At 46.3% G+C, this 7165-nt stretch overlaps 1 protein-coding gene and 1 long non-coding RNA gene across 2 annotated transcripts in view; one reads left to right on the top strand and one right to left on the bottom strand.

The window, feature by feature from the left end:
• LOC119490036 (nucleolar protein 4-like) overlaps window positions 1-7165 on the bottom strand; it is a 155000-nt gene that overhangs the window by 17118 nt on the left and 130717 nt on the right. The window lies entirely within an intron of this gene.
• LOC119490092 overlaps window positions 1-7165 on the top strand; it is a 19929-nt gene that overhangs the window by 3912 nt on the left and 8852 nt on the right. The gene's annotated exons all lie outside the window — the stretch shown is intronic.

Here is a 7165-nt window from a genome sequence, read left to right as displayed (position 1 = left end):
AGAGAGAGAAAGAGAGAGAGAGAGAGAGGGAGAGAGAGAGAGAGGGAGAGAGAGAGAGAGAGAAAGAGAGAGAGAGAGAGAGAGAAAGAGAGAGGTAGAGAGAGAGAGAGAGAGAGAGAGAGAGAGAGGGAGAGAGTGAGAGGGAATCCGTTGGACGTGGAGGTAGAGAAAGAGAAGGAGCAGCATGGCAGAGTGTATTTATGAGTGTAGAGAGGAGAAGGCCAACCTGACTCCTGTCGCCTCGACACAAATCCTCCCTCAGCAGCAAGACCTCCGTCACTGCCTCCGCATCCCTCCATCCCTCAATCCCTCCATCCCTCCGCATCCCTCCATCCCTCTGCATCCCTCCATCCCTCTGCATCCCTCCATCCCTCCGCATCCCTCCATCCCTCCATCCCTCTGCATCCCTCCATCCCTCCGCATCCCTCCATCCCTCCATCCCTCTGCATCCCTCCATCCCTCCATCCCTCTGCATCCCTCCATCCCTCTGCATCTCTCCATCCCTCTGCATCCCTCTGCATCCCTCCATCCCTCTGCATCCCTCCATCCCTCTGCTTCCCTTTGCATCCCTCTGCATCCCTCCATCCCTCTGCATCCCTCCATCTCTCTGCATCCCTCCTTCCTGCCACATCCCTCCATCTCTCTGCATCCCTCTGCAACCCTTCATCCCTCTGCTTCCCTCTGCATCCCTCTGCATCCCTCCATCCCTCCGCATCCCTCCACATCCCTCTGCATCCCTTTGCATCCCTCCATCCCTTCGCCTCCCTCTGCATCCCTCCATCCCTCTGCATCCCTCTGCATCCCTCTGCATCCCTCCATCCCTCTGCCCCGCCATCCCTGCACATCCCTCCATCCCTTCGCCTCCCTCTGCTTCCCTCTGCATCCCTCCATCCCTCCATCCCTCCAGGACTCCAGCTTGGTTTATGCTCGCCGTAGTGAAGCCTTCTTTTATTTTGAATCCTAATGTAACAGTTGAGGACTAATCGATGAATCGTTGCAGCTCTACTTCAGAGGTCGTGGTTGTTTACCATCCTGATCCTGGAAGTCTGCATCTTGTCTCTCTGCACGTCACGCAAATTTTGCGGAAAATTGCAAACAGCGATTGGACGAAGTTCGACATGTGATCTGATGTGTTTTTTTGCGCCGAGTCACGGCCTGAATTTAAGGCACCACGATCCCCTAAATCTGACAGAGTGACCATCTCAGAATGTCATCGTCAGATCAAACATCCTCCTCCACTCCACGTCTTTTATCTGATCTGGGAGACAAAAGTTAAATACCCTCCTCCTCCTCCTCCTCTTCCTCCTCCTCCTTCTCCTCCTCCTCCTATCTCCTGTATGAAATCCTACAGTCAGGATCCTCCTTTGTACGTACAGTACACTTGTGTTTGCACATGACCTTTTCCTAGCGCAGCAGACAATGACAGTGAACATGAGCGTGTAGCTGTGTAACTGTGTAACTGTGCTCGGTCAGGATTAACCACCGCGAAGCCGACTGTGAAACATTCATCGTTCACTTAAATCCGTTTTCTCCACACGAGAGTCGTGACACAAGAAGTTCAAGAGATGTGACGCCAACAAAACGGATCCATTCGGCGCCGCACAATGCACTCATTCATGCATGTGACCGTGCACCGAGTTACACATTACATGATGCTCACATATAGACTTTAGCTAATGTGTTTACATGCACAGCAGTACTGGGAGTACTGGGAGATAGTTTAGCAGCACAGTCAGTGACGAGGTGCTTTCCATAACGCCGTCGACTCCGGATCATCTGACAAAACTTTGTGTTTACAAAAACTTCATTTGGTATTTATGCGTTACGTTTCTGACTACAGCGCCAAACATTCAGTCTCCAGCTGCTGTCCTCCACAACGGAGCAACCTGTCAAGCCTTCAGAGTATTTCAATGATGTTTCTACTAGTGTGAAGCCTTCACTCTTTCATGACTCAGCACTTTCACTTCTCAAGGTCACCCTTTAGTAGGGCTGACCTTTCACTCTCTACCTACATGACCACCTGTCCTTCACCTGCTGACATCTGTCCCTCCTCTCTTCCTGTCCTCTTTCCTTCATATCCATCTCTGTCCTCCTCTTTGTCTCCACTCCCTCGTGTCCCCATGTCTCTGGGTACAGCAGTGACGCTGATGATGCATGGCCGTGTTTAGTGTTTCCCGGCAGCCTGAGGGGCACCAGGTGTGTTTAAGAGGTCAAATGTCTTCTTGCGTCAAAGACACACACACACACACACACACACACACGCACACTATATACATGGAGCTAAAAGCCTGTGTCCCTAAAGAGAAGGAGGACAAGTGGACCACGACTTTGACAGTCAATCATTGTTCAACCCACAATCCACCGGGAGGAGGAGGAGGAGGAGGAGGAGGAGGAGGAGGATGCTGCATCAGCTAACCTGGCAACCCACATCTCCATCAATGTGTGTGTGTGTGTATGTGTGTGTGTGTGTGTGTGTGTGTGTGTGTGTGTGTGTGTGTGTATAAGAGCAGGTGTGTCTCTGCATCATGTGTGTTTCTGTGTTTACGGCGTACGAACTGTCGTATTAATCGGCGAGCTGTTAGCGTTCACACGCCGTAAATCACGCTCCTCTCTGTGTTTTTAATTCACTCCGCCGCTCCGTCGCTCACATGAAGGGTGAAAAATCACACATAGAGGTTGAAAAGGTACAACAACCATCAATCTGCTGGCGTTTAGTTAATGATGTGGATGAATCGGTGCACGGGGAGCTGAGACCGGCTACCTGAGACCTGGTTCCTGAGACCTGGTTCCTGGCTGGACCGGGTTCGGTGCTAAATTGCGGCCGAATGGTTCCACAGATAGTCAGCGGTGTCTATAACAGGAAGTCCTGGATATTCAATCGCTTTAAGCTACGTTTGAGTCAAACAACTGAAGACTGATTCAATAAATTCAACGATATTATCTGCTGCTATTTTCAACAATTAGTTGTTCTGGATTTCTCATCTTAAGTCTCATCGTCCTGTTTCAGTCACGACGTGTTCTCATACAACGGTTTGATATCTTACCAAAAAGTTATTCCTCCTTTTTCGTTCATTTTCCTACGAATGTCCAGCAACACGTGTCATTTTCTGCTTGTTACATGCATACAGTCTTTTCAAAATAAAGTTCTGTCTACACAGCGAACAGCATCCTGAGGTTTAGAAAACAAAACTACTGAGAAAGGTTTAGAAGGAAAGATCGTAGTTTGGCTTAAAGTCCGTGTAAAGCAAATATTAATCTGCACTCTGGGTTTGTCACACCACAGACAAACATGTTACTGACCACCCAGCCAAATTAGAGTGGTATATAAGTATATAAGTATATAAGTATATAAAATTAGCTTTCAAAATCATGTAAAAATCCTCAGTATTCTCTGCTCTGAGACACTTGGCTTGGAAAGGCTCGGGGTGAAGGTGGACAAAGTGCTTGCTTTTGTGGTCCTGGTACTCCATACTCTGACACTTTGTCAGTTTCTTTTTTTGTAAAGACTATTCATTTTTTACAAGTTTACAGAAAAATAATAAATATACATAGGACATGGGAAGGATTACAATCATAAAAATACAATACAAAATCAGTCATGTAAATGCCAATATCAGCCCCGCCTAAAAAATCCTGAACACAAAACTGGCAAAAAACAGTTTAACTGTCTAACTCCACAATCCAGAACTACAACGTTCACAGTCTTTGCAACATGTTTTCAGTCATTATTGTTCAACATTTATAATGTGTTTAGAAACAAATCTCTGAATTTCCTTTGCACGACCTTTAAATAACTCATAATAAAATGTCGCGAGCAGCTCTCGGTGTCGCTCTATTGCCGTCTGGGTGGAAACAATCGAGCTATAGACGCTGTACAGTTCCAGATACAGGTTGAGATAACGAAAAGGAAAAGAAGGTGTGAAAAACTGACAGAAATCAGGAGAAATGTGGGATAATTGTGACCCCAGAAGATAACGTGAGTCTCCTGGAAAAATCTGGAGGGTTGGTGAGTTTGCATAAAACATCCTCTAAAAGAAGAAAACATCAACCTGATATCACATCTGGAGACTTTAAGACAAGACAGAAGATAATCTAAGTTACACTGAACATCTGGCGGTGACAAAAGGTCAAACATCCATCTTCTATTTAGCTCTCTTTCTTTTAGAGTCATAGAACCGATCTCACCGTGTGGTGGATCATCTGAGAGGAAACACTCAGAGCTGCTAATGATACGGCGAGGCTTCTCTGGAGCCGAGCATCCGCCGAATGGCACGTTGTTAAGTCAACTAGCAGTCCCTTCTAATTAGACACCAGATATACGTCCCGGTGAACTTGAGAGCAACGGCCCTTTAATTAAAAAAGCAGACGTATATCACCTGAGACGGGAGCACGTTTCAATCAATGTGATTTAATAATCGTCACAAGATATTTTACATTTGGGCCTCACGCGGGGGAGAGCGCAACAAATCAATGTCTCTATTGTAGTGATGGGGGCACTTGAGCATTGATTTGAATAAGGCAGATTAAAAACCCCGGCATTAATTAAGCAGATTGTTTCTTTAATGCGGCGGCCGTGTAAACAGTAGCTCCGAGGGGGGGGGCGTACACCGACAAACACACTCCCTGCTGAGGGGGAAATAAACATTTATTACTCCTCATGTCACATGTCTTTCTCTATCGGAGCTCTTTCACTTCTTGTTGCTTGCTGGAGGGAATAAAGACAAATACTTGGAAGTCAATGAAACAAGTAATTGCATAAAGATACGGATACCGGTATCGGGTCCGATACTGTGCTCATACTCAAACTCGCAAAACGGCTCCGATACCACTTTACAGCAGTGCAACGTTAACCTCTCGTCACCATCTTTCAGGTCCTCACGCTCCACCTCCCCGACGGTGCGGACGAGACGGGCCGGTGGAGAGAAGTACTCGGATCGGTACTCGGTATCGGAGAGTACCCAAATGTAAGTACTTGTACCCGGTCAGAAATGAAGTGGTATCGGTGCATCCCTAGTAAATAGTTTTGTTGCCTTATCTTAACAATCTTTTCCTAAACCTAACTAAGGTTTAGGAAAAGAAACTAAGTTTGTTAGTAGTTAGTAGTAAAAGTAAATGAAACAAGTATAAACATTAAAACACAAAAGTTTTGCATGTGAAACTATTTTTGTCGACCAAAATATTGTGTTCATTTCTTAACTTGGTAAAAAAATAAATGTGTTTTATCCTTGAAGGTTTTTACAAAATTCACAAAGCAAGACTTCTTTGAGTCCTTGAACCTCTTTACCTCTCAGAACAAAGGTGAAGCATCTCTTTCATGTCTAACTATTACTTTAAAGAAGAATCAGAAACACACACAGAGTCTCCGGACATAATGGCCCGTACCATCACACACACACCACGGCCGGTACTGCAATCGGTTTCCTCGATTTTCTTTTTAAAGTAAGATCAACTTGTCAAACTTTACAGTGTAAAACTTCTTCTTCTTTATCTCCTCTCTCCTCGCCGACTAACGGAGTCACGTGATGCGTTTCCAATCAGCACGAGACGGGTTTTAAACCTCGAACAATAACTCAAGGACACTCACATCACGCCTGGACTCAACAGACAGCAGCAGGTTGAACGCTTCATACGCCGGCTTTATGTGCCGCTGATTTATTACTACAAATGTAAAAGTTGTTGCCCCTCAACACACAACGTGACCCGTGTGTGTGTGTGTGTGTGTGTGTGTGTGAATAGAAGGGTTTGTCTGTTGTTCGTCACACAGGCCATGTTTTAATGACCTTGAGTGTTCATGTGGGGGTGTCTGTATGGCGTGTGTGCGTCACGCGGTCACATGGTTGCATACTATTGGACGCAGCGATGACCCCGGGGAGAACAGATCGCCCTGACCTTCGTCAGCAGCGCAGCGTCGTGCTGAACTTGTGTCCTGGATGAACCTTCATTCTTTACAGTGGATAAAGTGTGGAATGTGTTTTTAAACCAACCGCTGCGCCGGATAATAAATCTGTTTAAAGATTTTTATGTTGAACTATTCACATGATTCAGTCTTTACATGCAGCTGAAGTTGTATTGGAAAGGTCACAGAGGTCATCTACAGCTCACGACACATTTCAGACTCCATCATGTTTTTAACTGAACCGGTGGTGAGAGAAAAGCTCCAAAGAGATTCTGGTCCTCGAGTTTCTGACTTCGCTCACCTTTATGCTAATTACAATAAACTGGAGCAGAGTTCAGAACGGGCTGAATGTTTGACGTCTCCAGAACCGCTCATACAAACTACTCCACGCACCGAGCTTCTTCTGGTCCTGAGCAGAACACCTGCCACGACGTCGTCACATCACTCACCGAGTCTGAAACTGTAACTATTCAGTCCAGCACTCGGGACGAGGCAGGCATGATGGCAAATGTGGTCCGTCCCCGTCGCTACGATACTCAGGACATTTCCTGCATGTCTGCGGCATTTTACACAAGTCCTCCAGGAAGAGCGCCAGTCGGCGATCCCAACTTTCGTAGCGGCCAAACGGCGGTACTGCAACTATACATTCAACTACACTCATCATCACGTGGACTTTGTTCTCATTTCATCCGTCGTTGTTTGAAGAAAACTGGATTTATTTTACTGCTGCTTTTATATTTAACTGTAGAGGACGACGAGAAACACACACACGCACACGCACACACACACACACACACACACACACACACACTCAACTCAACGAACGGCCTTGCATGATACCGAGAAAAAAAAAAACAGAACTGTGGTGCTTTTTACATTTCTACAATTATCTGTCAGCTATTAGGAGCACTGAATCGATTTCAGCGTCATTAGCAGGCTGGGCGTTGTTGAGTGGACTGCAGAGGAGGAGGAGGAGGAGGAGGAGGAGGAGGACAAGTAAAACTAGGACGAAGAGTAGAGAAGGGCTGCAGGGGAAAGAAGAGGATAGCTACGGGATTGAAGAGAAATAAAAGGAGGAGAAGAAGAAAGGTGGAAACCTGAGAGAGAGGGATAAAAGGAAGGAAGAGGAGAGATGCCAGGGAGAAGAAAAAATTAGATGAAGAGGAAGAGGAGAGAGAGAGAGAGAGAGAGAGAGAGAGAGAGAGGGAGACTGGAGGGTTAAAGGGAGGTACAAAGGAGAGCAGGGAGGGAAGGATGGAGGGATGAGGG

Source organism: Sebastes umbrosus, chromosome 6 (genome assembly GCF_015220745.1).
Source record: "Sebastes umbrosus isolate fSebUmb1 chromosome 6, fSebUmb1.pri, whole genome shotgun sequence".
Classification (NCBI taxonomy): Eukaryota; Metazoa; Chordata; class Actinopteri; order Perciformes; family Sebastidae; genus Sebastes; species Sebastes umbrosus.
The sequence above is the reverse complement of the archived record's forward strand: the minus strand, read 5'-3'. Positions and strand labels throughout refer to the sequence as shown.